Source organism: Ranitomeya imitator, chromosome 7 (assembly GCF_032444005.1).
Source record: "Ranitomeya imitator isolate aRanImi1 chromosome 7, aRanImi1.pri, whole genome shotgun sequence".
In the NCBI taxonomy this organism is placed as follows: domain Eukaryota; kingdom Metazoa; phylum Chordata; class Amphibia; order Anura; family Dendrobatidae; genus Ranitomeya; species Ranitomeya imitator.
In genome coordinates this window covers 109035917-109054852 of record NC_091288.1, presented here as the reverse complement: position 1 = coordinate 109054852, position 18936 = coordinate 109035917, and positions in this window count along the sequence as shown.

Sequence of the window (18936 nt, the reverse complement as noted above, 5' to 3'; positions counted from 1 at the left end):
CCCGACCACCAAATCGGACCCTGAGGGGCCCCGACCACCAAATCGGACCCTGAGGGGCCCCGACCACCAAATCGGACCCTGAGGGGCCCCGACCTCCAAATCGGACCCTGAGGGGCCCCGACCACCAAATCGGACCCTGAGGGGCCCCGACCTCCAAATCGGACCCTGAGGGGCCCCGACCTCCAAATCGGACCCTGAGGGGCGCCGACCTCCAAATCGGACCCTGAGGGGCCCCGACAACCAAATCGGACCCTGAGGGGCCCCACTTACCAAATCCGCGCCTGAAGGGCACCCAAGTGTGAAAGTCTTGCAGGGACAGCACGGGCACCATTCCAAAGCACTATCTGTAGTTCCTTCAGGAAATACCCATCTAGTTATAGTGCTTTTGTAAAAAGCACTATATTGTTATTCCCCCGTAGACAACTTATTATTATTATAGTGCTTTTGTAAAAAGCACTATATTGTTATTCCCCCGTAGACAACTTCTTATTATAGTGCTTTTGTAAAAAGCACTATATTGTTATTCCACCGTAGACAACTTCTTATTATAGTGCTTTGGGACAAAGCACTATATTGTTATTCCACCGTAGTCAACTTATTCTTCTTCTTATTATTCAGTCCGCAATTAATGCGGCCCGAACCGCTGCACGCACAGACTCCAGTGAGGTGTCATTTCGAAGCCAGCGTTCCTGGCAGGTATGCTAAGTATTTTTCGTGTCGATCGGATTTGTAGTTTTGGCGCAATTGGCGTTTGAAAATTTCGTCTCAATGCATTTCAATGGGAAATTGTTCCAACAATAAGGGATAATGGCTGATTTCTGAGGCAATTTCAAAATAACTGCCAACTGCCACCTGGCTGATTAGCTCATTGATATGTGCAGTCAGACCCAGTTACTATGCCAACGCCTACGAACTCTACATGACCCCACCAGCACACAGTTTTGCCAGATAATATCAGCTCTTAAGTGACCCCGCCCACCAAATTATTACCTGAGGTGTCCAGCCCACCAAATCTGACCCAGTGTGACCCCGTCCACCAAATCAGACCCAGAGGGTAAGTGCACCCCCGCCCTGTATGTGCAAAAGTAAGTGCACCCCCGCCCCGTGTGTGCAAAAGTATGTGCACCCCCGGTCCCGTGGGTGAAAAGTAAGTGCATCGTCGGTCCTGTGGGTGAAAAGTAAGTGCACCCCCGGTCCCGTGGGTGAAAAGTAAGTGCACCCCCGCTGCCATATGTGAAAAGTAAGTGCACCCCCGATCCCGTGTGTGAAAAGTAAATGCACCCTCGGTCCCGTGGGTGAAAAGTAAGTGCACCCTCGGTCCCGTGGGTGAAAACTAAGTGCACCCCCGGTCCCGTGTGTGAAAACTAAGTGCACCCCCGGTCCCTTGGGTGAAAAGTAAGTGCACCCCCTATCCCGTGAGTGAAAAGTAAGTGCACCCCCGGTCCCGTGGGTGAAAAGTAAGTGCACCCTCGGTCCCGTGGGTGAAAACTAAGTGCACCCCCGGTCCCGTGTGTGAAAACTAAGTGCACCCCCGGTCCCGTGGGTGAAAAGTAAGTGCACCCCCGGTCCCGTGGGTGAAAAGTAAGTGCACCCACGGTCCCGTGGGTGAAAAGTAAGTGCACCCCCGGTCCCGTGGGTAAAAAGTAAGTGCACCCCGGTCCTGTGGGTGAAAAGTAAGTGCACCCCCGGTCCCGTGTGTGAAAAGTAAGTGCACCCCCGGAACTATGGGTGAAAAGTAAGTGCACCCCCGATCCCGTGGGTGAAAAGTAAGTGCACCCCTGGTCCCGTGGGTGAAAAGTAAGTGCACCCTTGGTCCCGTGGGTGAAAAGTAAGTGCACCCAGGTCCCGTGTGTGAAAAAGTAAGTGCGCCCCCGCCCCCCAAATCGGACCCTGATTGACCCCGCCCCCGAATCGGACCCCGAGTGACCCGGACCCCCGAATCGGACCCCGAGTGGCCCCGCCCCCCAAATTGGACCCAGAGTGACCCCGCCCACCAAATCTGACCCAGAGTAACCCCGCCCACCAAATCTGACCCAGAGTAACCCCGCCCACCAAATCTGACCCAGAGTGGCCCCGCCCACCAAATCGGACCCAGAGTGACCCCGCCCACCAAATCGGACCCAGAGTGACCCCGCCCACCAAATCGGACCCAGAGTGACCCCGCCCACCAAATCGGACCCAGAGTGACCCCGCCCACCAAATCGGACCCAGAGTGACCCCGCCCACCAAATCGGACCCAGAGTGACCCCGCCCACCAAATCGGACCCAGAGTGACCCCGCCCACCAAATCGGACCCAGAGTGACCCCGCCCACCAAATCGGACCCAGAGTGACCCCGCCCACCAAATCGGACCCAGAGTGACCCCGCCCACCAAATCGGACCCAGAGTGACCCCGCCCACCAAATCGGACCCAGTGTGACCCCGCCCACCAAATCGGACCCTGAGGGGCCCCGCCCACCAAATCGGACCCTGAGGGGCCTCGCCCACCAAATCAGCACCTGAAGGGCACCCAAGTGTGAAAGTCTTGCAGGGGTAGCCCGGGCACCATTCCAAAGCACTATCTGTAGTTCCTTCAGGAAATACCCATCTAGTTATTATTATTATTCAGTCCGCAATTAATGCGGCCCGAACCGCTGCACGCACAGACTCCAGTGAGGTGTCATTTCGAAGCTTGCGTTCCTGGCAGGTGTGCTAAGTATTTTTCGTGTCGATCGGATTTGTAGTTTTGGCGCAATTGGCGTTTGAAAATTTTGTCTCAATGCATTTCAATGGGGAAATGGCTGATTTCTGAGGCAATTTCAAAATAACTGCCAACTGCCACCTGGCTGATCAGCTCATTGATATGCGAAGTCAGACCCAGTTACTATGACAACGCCTACGAACTCTACATGACCCCACCAGGACACAGTTTTGCCAGATAATATCAGCTCTTAAAGTGACCCGCACACCAAATGTGACCCTGAGGTGCCCCGCCCACCAAATGTGACCCAGAGTGACCCCGCCCACCAAATGTGACCCAGAGTGACCCCGCCCACCAAATGTGACCCAGAGTGACCCCGCCCACCAAATGTGACCCAGAGTGACCCCGCCCACCAAATGTGACCCAGAGTGACCCCGCCCACCAAATGTGACCCAGAGTGACCCCGCCCACCAAATGTGACCCAGAGTGACCCCGCCCACCAAATGTGACCCAGAGTGACCCCGCCCACCAAATGTGACCCAGAGTGACCCCGCCCACCAAATGTGACCCAGAGTGACCCCGCCCACCAAATCGGACCCAGAGTGACCCTGGCCACCAAATCGGACCCAGAGTGACCCCGGCCACCAAATCGGACCCAGAGTGACCCCGGCCACCAAATCGGACCCAGAGTGACCCCGCCCAACAAATGTGACCCAGAGTGACCCCGCCCACCAAATGTGACTCAGAGTGACCCCGCCCACCAAATGTGACCCAGAGTGACCCCGCCCACCAAATGTGACCCAGAGTGACCCCCGCCCACCAAATCGGACCCAGAGTGACTCCGCCCACCCAATGTGACCCAGAGTGACCCCGCCCACCAAATGTGACCCAGAGTGACCCCGCCCACCAAATGTGACCCATAGTGACCCCGCCCACCAAATGTGACCTAGAGTGACCCCGCCCACCAAATGTGACCCAGAGTGACCCCGCCCACCAAATGTGACCCAGAGTGACCCCGCCCACCAAATGTGACCCAGAGTGACCCCGCCCACCAAATGTGACCCAGAGTGACCCCGCTCACCAAATGTGACCCAGAGTGACCCCGCCCACCAAATGTGACCGTGAGTGACCCCGCCCACCAAATCGGACCCAGAGTGACCCCCGCCCACCAAATCGGACCCAGAGTGACTCCGCCCACTCAATGTGACTCAGAGTGACCCCGCCCACCAAATGTGACCCAGAGTGACCCCGCCCACCAAATGTGACCCAGAGTGACCCCGCCCACCAAATGTGACCTAGAGTGACCCCGCCCACCAAATGTGACCCAGAGTGACCCCGCCCACCAAATGTGACCCAGAGTGACCCCGCCCACCAAATGTGACCCAGTGACCCCGCTCACCAAATGTGACCCAGAGTGACCCCGCCCACCAAATGTGACAGTGACCCCGCCCACCAAATGTGACCCAGAGTGACCCCGCCCACCAAATGTGACCCAGAGTGACCCCGCCCACCAAAGGTGACCCAGAGTGACCCCGCCCACCAAATGTGACCCAGAGTGACCCCGCCCACCAAATGTGACCCCGCCCACCAAATAGGACCGCGAGTGGCCCCGCCCACCAAATCGGACCGCGAGTGGCCCCGCCCACCAAATCGGACCCAGAGGTGACCCGCCCACCAAATCGGACCCAGAGGTGCCCTGCCCACCAAATCGGACCCAGAGTGACCCCGCCCACCAAATCGGACCCAGAGTGACCCCGCCCACCAAATCGGACCCAGAGTGACCCCGCCCACCAAATGTGACTCAGAGTGACCCCGCCCACCAAATGTGACCCAGAGTGACCCCGCCCACCAAATGTGACCCAGAGTGACCCCGCCCACCAAATGTGACCCAGAGTGACCCCGCCCACCAAATGTGACCCAGAGTGACCCCGCCCACCAAATGTGACCCAGAGTGACCCCGCCCACCAAATGTGACCCAGAGTGACCCCGCCCACCAAATCGGACCCAGAGTGACTCCGCCCACCAAATGTGACCCAGAGTGACCCCGCCCACCAAATGTGACCCAGAGTGACCCCGCCCACCAAATGTGACCCAGAGTGACCCCGCCCACCAAATGTGACCCAGAGTGACCCCGCCCACCAAATGTGACCCAGAGTGACCCCGCCCACCAAATGTGACCCAGAGTGACCCCGCCCACCAAATGTGACCCAGAGGTGCCCCGCCCACCAAATCTGACCCAGAGGTGCCCCGCCCACCAAATCTGACCCAGAGGTGCCCCACCCACCAAATCTGACCGAGGTGCCCTGCCCACCAAATCTGACCCAGAGGTGCTCAGCCCACCAAATCTGACCCAGAGTGGCCCCGCCCACCAAATCTGACCCAGAGTGGCCCCGCCCACCAAATCGGACCCAGAGTGGTCCCGTCTACCAAATCGGACACAGAGTGGGCCCGCCCACCAAATCATCCCCTGAGGGGCCCCGCCCACCAAACCAGTCCCTGAGGGGCACCCAAGTGTGAAAGTCTTGCAGGGGCAGCCCGGGCACCATTCCAAAGCACTATCTGTAGTTCCTTCAGGAAATACCCATCTAGTTATAGTGCTTTTGTAAAAAGCACTATATTGTTATTCCCCCGTAGACAACTTCTTATTCTTCTTATTCTTATTATTATTAGGCTTTTTTCCGCAATTAATGCGGCCCGAACCGCTGCACGCACAGACTCCAGTGAGGTGTCATTTCGAAGCCAGCGTCCATGAGAGGTGTGCTAAGTATTTTTCGTGTCGATCGGATGTGTAGTTTTGGCGCAATTAACGTTTGAAAATTGTTTTTCTCTCATTGGAATGCATTGCCAATGCATTTCAATAGGGAAATTTTGCCATAAGGTATAATGGCTGATTACTGAGGCAATTTAAAAAATAACTGCCAACTGCCACCTGGCTGATCAGCTCATTGATATGCGAAGCCAGACCCAGTTACTATGACAACGCCTACGAACTCTACATGACCCCACCAGGACACAGTTTTGCCAGATAATATCAGCTCTTAAAGTGACCCGCACACCAAATCTGACCCTGAGGTGCCCAGTGCACCCCCGATCCCGTCTGTGAAAAGTAAGTGCACCCCCAGTCCCGTGTGTGAAAAGTAAGTGCACCCCCGTTCCTGGTGTGAAAAGTAAGTGCACCCCGGTCCCATGTGTGTGAAAAGTAAGTGCACCCCCGGTCCCTTGTGTGAAAAGTAAGTGCACCCCGATCCCGTTTGTGAAAAGTAAGTGCACCCCCAGTCCCGTGGGTGAAAATTAAGTGCACCCCAGTCCCGTGTGTGAAAAGTAAGTGCACCCCCGGTCCTGAGTGTGAAAAGTAAGCGCACCCCAGGTCCCGTAAGTGAAAAGTAAGTGCACCCTCGGTCCCGTGGGTGAAAAGTAAGTGCACCCCGGTCCCGTGTGTGAAAAGTAAGTGCATCCCTGGTCCCGGGTGTGAAAAGTAAGTGCACCCCCGGTCCCGTGGTTGAAAAGTAAGTGCACCCCCGGTCCCGTGTGTGAAAAATAAGGGCACCCTCGGTCCCGTGGGTGAAAAGTAAGTGCACCCCGATCCCGTGTGTGAAAAGTAAGTGCATCCCTGGTCCCGGGTGTGAAAAGTAAGTGCACCCCCGGTCCCGTGGGTGAAAAGTAAGTGCACCCCCGGTCCGCTGTGTGAAAAATAAGTGCACCCCAGTCCCATGGGTGAAAAGTAAGTGCACCCCCTGTCCCGTGGGTGAAAAGTAAGTGCACCCCCCCATGTGTGAAAAGTAAGTGCACTCCCGGTCCATGGGTGAAAAGTAAGTGCACCCCCGGTCCCGTGGGTGAAAAGTAAGTGCACCTCCGGTCCCGTGAGTGAAAAGTAAGTGCACCCCTGGTCCCGTGGGTGAAAAGTAATTGCACCCCCGGTCCCGTGGGTGAAAAGTAAGTGCACCCCCGGTCCCGTGGGTGAAAAGTAAGTGCACCCCCGTTCCCGTGAGAGAAAAGTAAGTGCACCCCCGTTCCCGTGTGTGAAAAGTAAGTGCACCCCCGATCCCGGGTGTGAAAAGTAAGTGCACCCCAGGTCCCGTGGGTGAAAAGTAAGTGCACCCCCAGTCCCATGGGTGAAAAGTAAGTGCACCCCCGCTCCCGTGGGTGAAAAGTATTGCACCCCGATCCCGTGTGTGAAAAGTAAGTGCACCCCCGGACTCGTGGGTGAAAAGTAAGTGCACCCCCGTACCCGTGGGTGAAAAGTAAGTGCACCCCCGGTCCCGTGGGTGAAAAGTAAGTGCACCCCCGGTCCCGTGGGTGAAAAGTAAGTGCACACCCGGTCCCGTGTGTGCAAAAGTAAGTACGCCCCTGCCCCCGTGTGTGCAAAAGTAAGTGCACCCTGCCCCGTGTGTGAGAAGTAAGTGCGCCCCCGGCCCAGGATGTGCAAAAGTAAGTGCGCCCCCGGCCCCGGGTATGCAAAAGTAAGAGCGCCCCGGCCCCGGGTGTGCAAAAGTGTGCCCCGGGTGTGCAAAAGTAAGTGCGCCCCGGGTGTGCAAAAGTAAGTGTGCCCCGGGTGTGCAAAAGTAAGAGCGCCCCGACCCCATGTGTGCAAAAGTAAGTGCGCCCCCGGCCCCGGGTGTGCAAAATTAAGTGCGCCCCCGGCCCCGGATGTGCAAAAGTAAGTGCACCCCCGGTCCCAGGTGTGCAAAAGTAAGTGCGCCCCTGCCCCCGTGTGTGCAAAAGTAAGTACACCCCCGCCCCCGTGTGTGCAAAAGTAAGGGCACCCTGCCCCGTGTGTGAGAAGTAAGTGCGCCCCCAGCCCAGGATGTGCAAAAGTAAGTGCGCCCCCGGCCCCGGGTATGCAAAAGTAAGTGCGCCCCGGCCCCGGGTGTGCAAAAGTAAGTGGGCCCCGGCTGTGCAAAAGTAAGTGCGCCCCGGGTGTGCAAAAGTAAGAGCGCCCCCGACCCCATGTGTGCAAAAGTAAGTGCGCCCCCGGCCCCGGGTGTGCAAAATTAAGTGCGCCCCCGGCCCCGGGAGTGAAAAGTAAGTGCACCCCCGGTCCCGGGTGTGAAAAGTAAGTGCACCCCCAATTCTGTGGGTGAAAAGTAAATGCACCACCGCTCCCATGGGTGAAAAGGAAGTGCACCCTCGGTCCCGTGGGTGAAAAGTAAGTGCACCCCCGGTCCCGTGAGTTAAAAGTAAGTGCAACCCCGGTCCCGGGTATGCAAAAGTAAGAGCGCCCCGGCCCCGGGTGTGCAAAAGTGTGCCCCGGGTGTGCAAAAGTAAGTGCGCCCCGGGTGTGCAAAAGTAAGTGTGCCCCGGGTGTGCAAAAGTAAGAGCGCCCCGACCCCATGTGTGCAAAAGTAAGTGCGCCCCCGGCCCGGGTGTGCAAAATTAAGTGCGCCCCCGGCCCCGGGTGTGCAAAAGTAAGTGCACCCCCGGTCCCAGGTGTGCAAAAGTAAGTGCGCCCCCGCCCCCGTGTGTGCAAAAGTAAGTACACCCCCGCCCCCGTGTGTGCAAAAGTAAGGGCACCCTGCCCCGTGTGTGAGAAGTAAGTGCGCCCCCAGCCCAGGATGTGCAAAAGTAAGTGCGCCCCCGGCCCCGGGTATGCAAAAGTAAGTGTGCCCCGGGTGTGCAAAAGTAAGTGCGCCCCGGGTGTGCAAAAGTAAATGCGCCCCGGGTGTGCAAAACTAAGTGCGCCCCGGGTGTGCAAAACTAAGTGGGCCCCGAGTGACCCCACCAGGACACAGTTTTGCCAGATAATATCAGCTCTTAAAGTGACCCGACCACCAAATCGGACCCTGAGGGGCCCCGACCTCCAAATCGGACCCTGAGCGGCCCCGACCTCCAAATCGGACCCTGAGGGGCCCCGACCTCCAAATCGGACCCTGAGGGGCCCCGACCTCCAAATCGGACCCTGAGGGGCCCCGACCACCAAATCGGACCCTGAGGTGCCCCGACCTCCAAATCGGACCCTGAGGGGCCCCGACCACCAAATCGGGCCCTGAGGGGCCCCGACCTCCAAATCGGACCCTGAGGGGCCCCGACCACCAAATCGGACCCTGAGGGGCCCCGACCACCATATCGGACCCTGAGGGGCCCCGACCACCAAATCGGACCCTGAGGGGCCCCGACCACCAAATCGGACCCTGAGGGGCCCCGACCACCAAATCGGACCCTGAGGGGCCCCGACCACCAAATCGGACCCTGAGGGGCCCCGACCACCAAATCGGACCCTGAGGGGCCCCGACCACCAAATCGGACCCTGAGGGGCCCCGACCACCAAATCGGACCCTGAGGGGCCCCGACCACCAAATCGGACCCTGAGGGGCCCCGACCACCAAATAGGACCCTGAGGGGCCCCGACCACCAAATCGGACCCTGAGGGGCCCCGACCACCAAATCGGACCCTGAGGGGCCCCGACCACCAAATCGGACCCTGAGGGGCCCCGACCACCAAATCGGACCCTGAGGGGCCCCGACCACCAAATCGGACCCTGAGGGGCCCCGACCTCCAAATCGGACCCTGAGGGGCCCCGACCACCAAATCGGACCCTGAGGGGCCCCGACCACCAAATCGGACCCTGAGGGGCCCCGACCACCAAATCGGACCCTGAGGGGCCCCGACCTCCAAATCGGACCCTGAGGGGCCCCGACCACCAAATCGGACCCTGAGGGGCCCCGACCTCCAAATCGGACCCTGAGGGGCCCCGACCTCCAAATCGGACCCTGAGGGGCGCCGACCTCCAAATCGGACCCTGAGGGGCCCCGACAACCAAATCGGACCCTGAGGGGCCCCACTTACCAAATCCGCGCCTGAAGGGCACCCAAGTGTGAAAGTCTTGCAGGGACAGCACGGGCACCATTCCAAAGCACTATCTGTAGTTCCTTCAGGAAATACCCATCTAGTTATAGTGCTTTTGTAAAAAGCACTATATTGTTATTCCCCCGTAGACAACTTATTATTATTATAGTGCTTTTGTAAAAAGCACTATATTGTTATTCCCCCGTAGACAACTTCTTATTATAGTGCTTTTGTAAAAAGCACTATATTGTTATTCCACCGTAGACAACTTCTTATTATAGTGCTTTGGGACAAAGCACTATATTGTTATTCCACCGTAGTCAACTTATTCTTCTTATTATTATTCAGTCCGCAATTAATGCGGCCCGAACCGCTGCACGCACAGACTCCAGTGAGGTGTCATTTCGAAGCCAGCGTTCCTGGCAGGTATGCTAAGTATTTTTCGTGTCGATCGGATTTGTAGTTTTGGCGCAATTGGCGTTTGAAAATTTTGTCTCAATGCATTTCAATGGGAAATTGTTCCAACAATAAGGGATAATGGCTGATTTCTGAGGCAATTTCAAAATAACTGCCAACTGCCACCTGGCTGATTAGCTCATTGATATGTGCAGTCAGACCCAGTTACTATGCCAACGCCTACGAACTCTACATGACCCCACCAGCACACAGTTTTGCCAGATAATATCAGCTCTTAAGTGACCCCGCCCACCAAATTATTACCTGAGGTGTCCAGCCCACCAAATCTGACCCAGTGTGACCCCGTCCACCAAATCAGACCCAGAGGGTAAGTGCACCCCCGCCCTGTATGTGCAAAAGTAAGTGCACCCCCGCCCCGTGTGTGCAAAAGTATGTGCACCCCCGGTCCCGTGGGTGAAAAGTAAGTGCATCGTCGGTCCTGTGGGTGAAAAGTAAGTGCACCCCCGGTCCCGTGGGTGAAAAGTAAGTGCACCCCCGCTGCCATATGTGAAAAGTAAGTGCACCCCCGATCCCGTGTGTGAAAAGTAAATGCACCCTCGGTCCCGTGGGTGAAAAGTAAGTGCACCCTCGGTCCCGTGGGTGAAAACTAAGTGCACCCCCGGTCCCGTGTGTGAAAACTAAGTGCACCCCCGGTCCCTTGGGTGAAAAGTAAGTGCACCCCCTATCCCGTGAGTGAAAAGTAAGTGCACCCCCGGTCCCGTGGGTGAAAAGTAAGTGCACCCTCGGTCCCGTGGGTGAAAACTAAGTGCACCCCCGGTCCCGTGTGTGAAAACTAAGTGCACCCCCGGTCCCGTGGGTGAAAAGTAAGTGCACCCCCGGTCCCGTGGGTGAAAAGTAAGTGCACCCACGGTCCCGTGGGTGAAAAGTAAGTGCACCCCCGGTCCCGTGGGTAAAAAGTAAGTGCACCCCGGTCCTGTGGGTGAAAAGTAAGTGCACCCCCGGTCCCGTGTGTGAAAAGTAAGTGCACCCCCGGAACTATGGGTGAAAAGTAAGTGCACCCCCGATCCCGTGGGTGAAAAGTAAGTGCACCCCTGGTCCCGTGGGTGAAAAGTAAGTGCACCCTTGGTCCCGTGGGTGAAAAGTAAGTGCACCCAGGTCCCGTGTGTGAAAAAGTAAGTGCGCCCCCGCCCCCCAAATCGGACCCTGATTGACCCCGCCCCCGAATCGGACCCCGAGTGACCCGGACCCCCGAATCGGACCCCGAGTGGCCCCGCCCCCCAAATTGGACCCAGAGTGACCCCGCCCACCAAATCTGACCCAGAGTAACCCCGCCCACCAAATCTGACCCAGAGTAACCCCGCCCACCAAATCTGACCCAGAGTGGCCCCGCCCACCAAATCGGACCCAGAGTGACCCCGCCCACCAAATCGGACCCAGAGTGACCCCGCCCACCAAATCGGACCCAGAGTGACCCCGCCCACCAAATCGGACCCAGAGTGACCCCGCCCACCAAATCGGACCCAGAGTGACCCCGCCCACCAAATCGGACCCAGAGTGACCCCGCCCACCAAATCGGACCCAGAGTGACCCCGCCCACCAAATCGGACCCAGAGTGACCCCGCCCACCAAATCGGACCCAGAGTGACCCCGCCCACCAAATCGGACCCAGAGTGACCCCGCCCACCAAATCGGACCCAGAGTGACCCCGCCCACCAAATCGGACCCAGTGTGACCCCGCCCACCAAATCGGACCCTGAGGGGCCCCGCCCACCAAATCGGACCCTGAGGGGCCTCGCCCACCAAATCAGCACCTGAAGGGCACCCAAGTGTGAAAGTCTTGCAGGGGTAGCCCGGGCACCATTCCAAAGCACTATCTGTAGTTCCTTCAGGAAATACCCATCTAGTTATTATTATTATTCAGTCCGCAATTAATGCGGCCCGAACCGCTGCACGCACAGACTCCAGTGAGGTGTCATTTCGAAGCTTGCGTTCCTGGCAGGTGTGCTAAGTATTTTTCGTGTCGATCGGATTTGTAGTTTTGGCGCAATTGGCGTTTGAAAATTTTGTCTCAATGCATTTCAATGGGGAAATGGCTGATTTCTGAGGCAATTTCAAAATAACTGCCAACTGCCACCTGGCTGATCAGCTCATTGATATGCGAAGTCAGACCCAGTTACTATGACAACGCCTACGAACTCTACATGACCCCACCAGGACACAGTTTTGCCAGATAATATCAGCTCTTAAAGTGACCCGCACACCAAATGTGACCCTGAGGTGCCCCGCCCACCAAATGTGACCCAGAGTGACCCCGCCCACCAAATGTGACCCAGAGTGACCCCGCCCACCAAATGTGACCCAGAGTGACCCCGCCCACCAAATGTGACCCAGAGTGACCCCGCCCACCAAATGTGACCCAGAGTGACCCCGCCCACCAAATGTGACCCAGAGTGACCCCGCCCACCAAATGTGACCCAGAGTGACCCCGCCCACCAAATGTGACCCAGAGTGACCCCGCCCACCAAATGTGACCCAGAGTGACCCCGCCCACCAAATGTGACCCAGAGTGACCCCGCCCACCAAATCGGACCCAGAGTGACCCCGGCCACCAAATCGGACCCAGAGTGACCCCGGCCACCAAATCGGACCCAGAGTGACCCCGGCCACCAAATCGGACCCAGAGTGACCCCGCCCAACAAATGTGACCCAGAGTGACCCCGCCCACCAAATGTGACTCAGAGTGACCCCGCCCACCAAATGTGACCCAGAGTGACCCCGCCCACCAAATGTGACCCAGAGTGACCCCCGCCCACCAAATCGGACCCAGAGTGACTCCGCCCACCCAATGTGACCCAGAGTGACCCCGCCCACCAAATGTGACCCAGAGTGACCCCGCCCACCAAATGTGACCCATAGTGACCCCGCCCACCAAATGTGACCTAGAGTGACCCCGCCCACCAAATGTGACCCAGAGTGACCCCGCCCACCAAATGTGACCCAGAGTGACCCCGCCCACCAAATGTGACCCAGAGTGACCCCGCCCACCAAATGTGACCCAGAGTGACCCCGCTCACCAAATGTGACCCAGAGTGACCCCGCCCACCAAATGTGACCGTGAGTGACCCCGCCCACCAAATCGGACCCAGAGTGACCCCCGCCCACCAAATCGGACCCAGAGTGACTCCGCCCACTCAATGTGACTCAGAGTGACCCCGCCCACCAAATGTGACCCAGAGTGACCCCGCCCACCAAATGTGACCCAGAGTGACCCCGCCCACCAAATGTGACCTAGAGTGACCCCGCCCACCAAATGTGACCCAGAGTGACCCCGCCCACCAAATGTGACCCAGAGTGACCCCGCCCACCAAATGTGACCCAGAGTGACCCCGCTCACCAAATGTGACCCAGAGTGACCCCGCCCACCAAATGTGACAGTGACCCCGCCCACCAAATGTGACCCAGAGTGACCCCTCCCACCAAATGTGACCCAGAGTGACCCCGCCCACCAAAGGTGACCCAGAGTGACCCCGCCCACCAAATGTGACCCAGAGTGACCCCGCCCACCAAATGTGACCCCGCCCACCAAATAGGACCGCGAGTGGCCCCGCCCACCAAATCGGACCGCGAGTGGCCCCGCCCACCAAATCGGACCCAGAGGTGACCCGCCCACCAAATCGGACCCAGAGGTGCCCTGCCCACCAAATCGGACCCAGAGTGACCCCGCCCACCAAATCGGACCCAGAGTGACCCCGCCCACCAAATCGGACCCAGAGTGACCCCGCCCACCAAATGTGACTCAGAGTGACCCCGCCCACCAAATGTGACCCAGAGTGACCCCGCCCACCAAATGTGACCCAGAGTGACCCCGCCCACCAAATGTGACCCAGAGTGACCCCGCCCACCAAATGTGACCCAGAGTGACCCCGCCCACCAAATGTGACCCAGAGTGACCCCGCCCACCAAATGTGACCCAGAGTGACCCCGCCCACCAAATCGGACCCAGAGTGACTCCGCCCACCAAATGTGACTCAGAGTGACCCCGCCCACCAAATGTGACCCAGAGTGACCCCGCCCACCAAATGTGACCCAGAGTGACCCCGCCCACCAAATGTGACCCAGAGTGACCCCGCCCACCAAATGTGACCCAGAGTGACCCCGCCCACCAAATGTGACCCAGAGTGACCCCGCCCACCAAATGTGACCCAGAGGTGCCCCGCCCACCAAATCTGACCCAGAGGTGCCCCGCCCACCAAATCTGACCCAGAGGTGCCCCACCCACCAAATCTGACCGAGGTGCCCTGCCCACCAAATCTGACCCAGAGGTGCTCAGCCCACCAAATCTGACCCAGAGTGGCCCCGCCCACCAAATCTGACCCAGAGTGGCCCCGCCCACCAAATCGGACCCAGAGTGGTCCCGTCTACCAAATCGGACACAGAGTGGGCCCGCCCACCAAATCATCCCCTGAGGGGCCCCGCCCACCAAACCAGTCCCTGAGGGGCACCCAAGTGTGAAAGTCTTGCAGGGGCAGCCCGGGCACCATTCCAAAGCACTATCTGTAGTTCCTTCAGGAAATACCCATCTAGTTATAGTGCTTTTGTAAAAAGCACTATATTGTTATTCCCCCGTAGACAACTTCTTATTCTTCTTATTCTTATTATTATTAGGCTTTTTTCCGCAATTAATGCGGCCCGAACCGCTGCACGCACAGACTCCAGTGAGGTGTCATTTCGAAGCCAGCGTCCATGAGAGGTGTGCTAAGTATTTTTCGTGTCGATCGGATGTGTAGTTTTGGCGCAATTAACGTTTGAAAATTGTTTTTCTCTCATTGGAATGCATTGCCAATGCATTTCAATAGGGAAATTTTGCCATAAGGTATAATGGCTGATTACTGAGGCAATTTAAAAAATAACTGCCAACTGCCACCTGGCTGATCAGCTCATTGATATGCGAAGCCAGACCCAGTTACTATGACAACGCCTACGAACTCTACATGACCCCACCAGGACACAGTTTTGCCAGATAATATCAGCTCTTAAAGTGACCCGCACACCAAATCTGACCCTGAGGTGCCCAGTGCACCCCCGATCCCGTCTGTGAAAAGTAAGTGCACCCCCAGTCCCGTGTGTGAAAAGTAAGTGCACCCCCGTTCCTGGTGTGAAAAGTAAGTGCACCCCGGTCCCATGTGTGTGAAAAGTAAGTGCACCCCCGGTCCCTTGTGTGAAAAGTAAGTGCACCCCGATCCCGTTTGTGAAAAGTAAGTGCACCCCCAGTCCCGTGGGTGAAAATTAAGTGCACCCCAGTCCCGTGTGTGAAAAGTAAGTGCACCCCCGGTCCTGAGTGTGAAAAGTAAGCGCACCCCAGGTCCCGTAAGTGAAAAGTAAGTGCACCCTCGGTCCCGTGGGTGAAAAGTAAGTGCACCCCGGTCCCGTGTGTGAAAAGTAAGTGCATCCCTGGTCCCGGGTGTGAAAAGTAAGTGCACCCCCGGTCCCGTGGTTGAAAAGTAAGTGCACCCCCGGTCCCGTGTGTGAAAAATAAGGGCACCCTCGGTCCCGTGGGTGAAAAGTAAGTGCACCCCGATCCCGTGTGTGAAAAGTAAGTGCATCCCTGGTCCCGGGTGTGAAAAGTAAGTGCACCCCCGGTCCCGTGGGTGAAAAGTAAGTGCACCCCCGGTCCGCTGTGTGAAAAATAAGTGCACCCCAGTCCCATGGGTGAAAAGTAAGTGCACCCCCTGTCCCGTGGGTGAAAAGTAAGTGCACCCCCCCATGTGTGAAAAGTAAGTGCACTCCCGGTCCATGGGTGAAAAGTAAGTGCACCCCCGGTCCCGTGGGTGAAAAGTAAGTGCACCTCCGGTCCCGTGAGTGAAAAGTAAGTGCACCCCTGGTCCCGTGGGTGAAAAGTAATTGCACCCCCGGTCCCGTGGGTGAAAAGTAAGTGCACCCCCGGTCCCGTGGGTGAAAAGTAAGTGCACCCCCGTTCCCGTGAGAGAAAAGTAAGTGCACCCCCGTTCCCGTGTGTGAAAAGTAAGTGCACCCCCGATCCCGGGTGTGAAAAGTAAGTGCACCCCAGGTCCCGTGGGTGAAAAGTAAGTGCACCCCCAGTCCCATGGGTGAAAAGTAAGTGCACCCCCGGTCCCGTGGGTGAAAAGTAAGTGCACCTCCGGTCCCGTGAGTGAAAAGTAAGTGCACCCCTGGTCCCGTGGGTGAAAAGTAATTGCACCCCCGGTCCCGTGTGTGAAAAGTAAGTGCATCCCTGGTCCCGGGTGTGAAAAGTAAGTGCACCCCCGGTCCCGTGGTTGAAAAGTAAGTGCACCCCCGGTCCCGTGTGTGAAAAATAAGGGCACCCTCGGTCCCGTGGGTGAAAAGTAAGTGCACCCCGATCCCGTGTGTGAAAAGTAAGTGCATCCCTGGTCCCGGGTGTGAAAAGTAAGTGCACCCCCGGTCCCGTGGGTGAAAAGTAAGTGCACCCCCGGTCCGCTGTGTGAAAAATAAGTGCACCCCAGTCCCATGGGTGAAAAGTAAGTGCACCCCCTGTCCCGTGGGTGAAAAGTAAGTGCACCCCCCCATGTGTGAAAAGTAAGTGCACTCCCGGTCCATGGGTGAAAAGTAAGTGCACCCCCGGTCCCGTGGGTGAAAAGTAAGTGCACCTCCGGTCCCGTGAGTGAAAAGTAAGTGCACCCCTGGTCCCGTGGGTGAAAAGTAATTGCACCCCCGGTCCCGTGGGTGAAAAGTAAGTGCACCCCCGGTCCCGTGGGTGAAAAGTAAGTGCACCCCCGTTCCCGTGAGAGAAAAGTAAGTGCACCCCCGTTCCCGTGTGTGAAAAGTAAGTGCACCCCCGATCCCGGGTGTGAAAAGTAAGTGCACCCCAGGTCCCGTGGGTGAAAAGTAAGTGCACCCCCAGTCCCATGGGTGAAAAGTAAGTGCACCCCCGCTCCCGTGGGTGAAAAGTATTGCACCCCGATCCCGTGTGTGAAAAGTAAGTGCACCCCCGGACTCGTGGGTGAAAAGTAAGTGCACCCCCGTACCCGTGGGTGAAAAGTAAGTGCACCCCCGGTCCCGTGGGTGAAAAGTAAGTGCACCCCCGGTCCCGTGGGTGAAAAGTAAGTGCACACCCGGTCCCGTGGGTGAAAAGTAAGTGCACCCAGGTCCCGTGTGTGAAAAAGTAAGTGCGCCCCAGCCCCCCAAATCGGACCCTGAGTGAACCTGCCCCCGAATCGGACCCCGAGTGACCCGGACCCCCGAATCGGACCCCGAGTGGCCCCGCCCCCCAAATTGGACCCAGAGTGACCCCGCCCACCAAATCTGACCCAGAGTGACCTCGCCCACCAAATGTGACCCAGAGTGACCCCGCCCACCAAATGTGACCCAGAGTGACCCCGCCCACCAAATGTGACCCAGAGTGACCCCGCCCACCAAATGTGACCCCGCCCACCAAATGTGACCCCGCCCACCAAATGTGACCCAGAGTGACCCCGCCCACCAAATGTGACCCAGAGTGACCCCGCCCACCAAATGTGACCTCGAGTGGCCCCGCCCACCAAATGTGACCCCGAGTTGCCCCGCCCACCAAATGTGACCCCGAGTTGCCCCGCCCACCAAATGTGACCCCGAGTGACCCCGCCCACCAAATGTGACCCAGAGTGACCCCGCCCACCAAATGTGACCCAGAGTGACCCCGCCCACCAAATGTGACCAAGAGTGACCCCGCCCACCAAATGTGACCCAGAGTGACCCCGCCCACCAAATGTGACCCAGAGTGACCCCGCCCACCAAATGTGACCCAGAGTGACCCCGCCCACCAAATGTGACCCAGAGTGACCCCGCCCACCAAATGTGACCCAGAGTGACCCCGCCCACCAAATGTGACCCAGAGTGACCCCGCCCACCAAATGTGTCCCAGAGTGACCCCGCCCACCAAATGTGACCCAGAGTGACCCCGCCCACCAAATGTGACCCAGTGACCCCGCCCACCAAATGTGACCCAGAGTGACCCCGCCCACCAAATGTGACCCAGAGTGACCCCGCCCACCAAATGTGACCCAGAGTGACCCCGCCCACCAAATGTGACCCAGAGTGACCCCGCCCACCAAATGTGACCCAGAGTGACCCCGCCCACCAAATGTGACCCCGCCCGCCAAATGTGACCCCGCCCGCCAAATGTGACCCCGCCCACCAAATGTGACCCAGAGTGACCCCGCCCACCAAATGTGACCCCGCCCACCAAATGTGACCCAGAGTGACCCCGCCCACCAAATGTGACCCAGAGTGACCCCGCCCACCAAATGTGACCCAGAGTGACCCCGCCCACCAAATGTGACCCAGAGTGACCCCGCCCACCAAATGTGACCCAGAGTGACCCCGCCCACCAAATGTGACCCAGAGTGACCCCGCCCACCAAATGTGACCCAGAGTGACCCCGCCCACCAAATGTGACCCAGAGTGACCCCGCCCACCAAATGTGACCCAGAGTGACCCCGCCCACCAAATCGGACCCAGAGTGACCCCGCCCACCAAATCGGACCCAGAGTGACCCCGCCCACCAAATCGGACCCAGAGTGACCTCGCCCACCAAATCGGACCCAGAGTGACCCCGCCCACCAAATCGGACCCAGAGTGACCCCGCCCACCAAATCGGACCCAGAGTGACCCCGCCCACCAAATCCGACCCAGAGTGACCCCGCCCACCAAATCGGACCCAGAGTGACCCCGCCCACCAAATCGGACCCAGAGTGACCCCGCCCACCAAATCGGACCCAGAGTGACCCCGCCCACCAAATCGGACCCAGAGTGACCCCGCCCACCAAATCGGACCCAGAGTGACCCCGCCCACCAAATCGGACCCAGAGTGACCCCGCCCACCAAATCGGACCCAGAGTGACCCCGCCCACCAAATCGGACCCAGATTGACGCCGCCCACCAAATCGGACCCAGAGTGACCCCGCCCACCAAATCGGACCCAGAGTGACCCCGCCCACCAAATCGGACCCAGAGTGACCCCACCCACCAAATCGGACCCAGAGTGACCCCGCCCACCAAATCGGACCCAGAGTGACCCCCG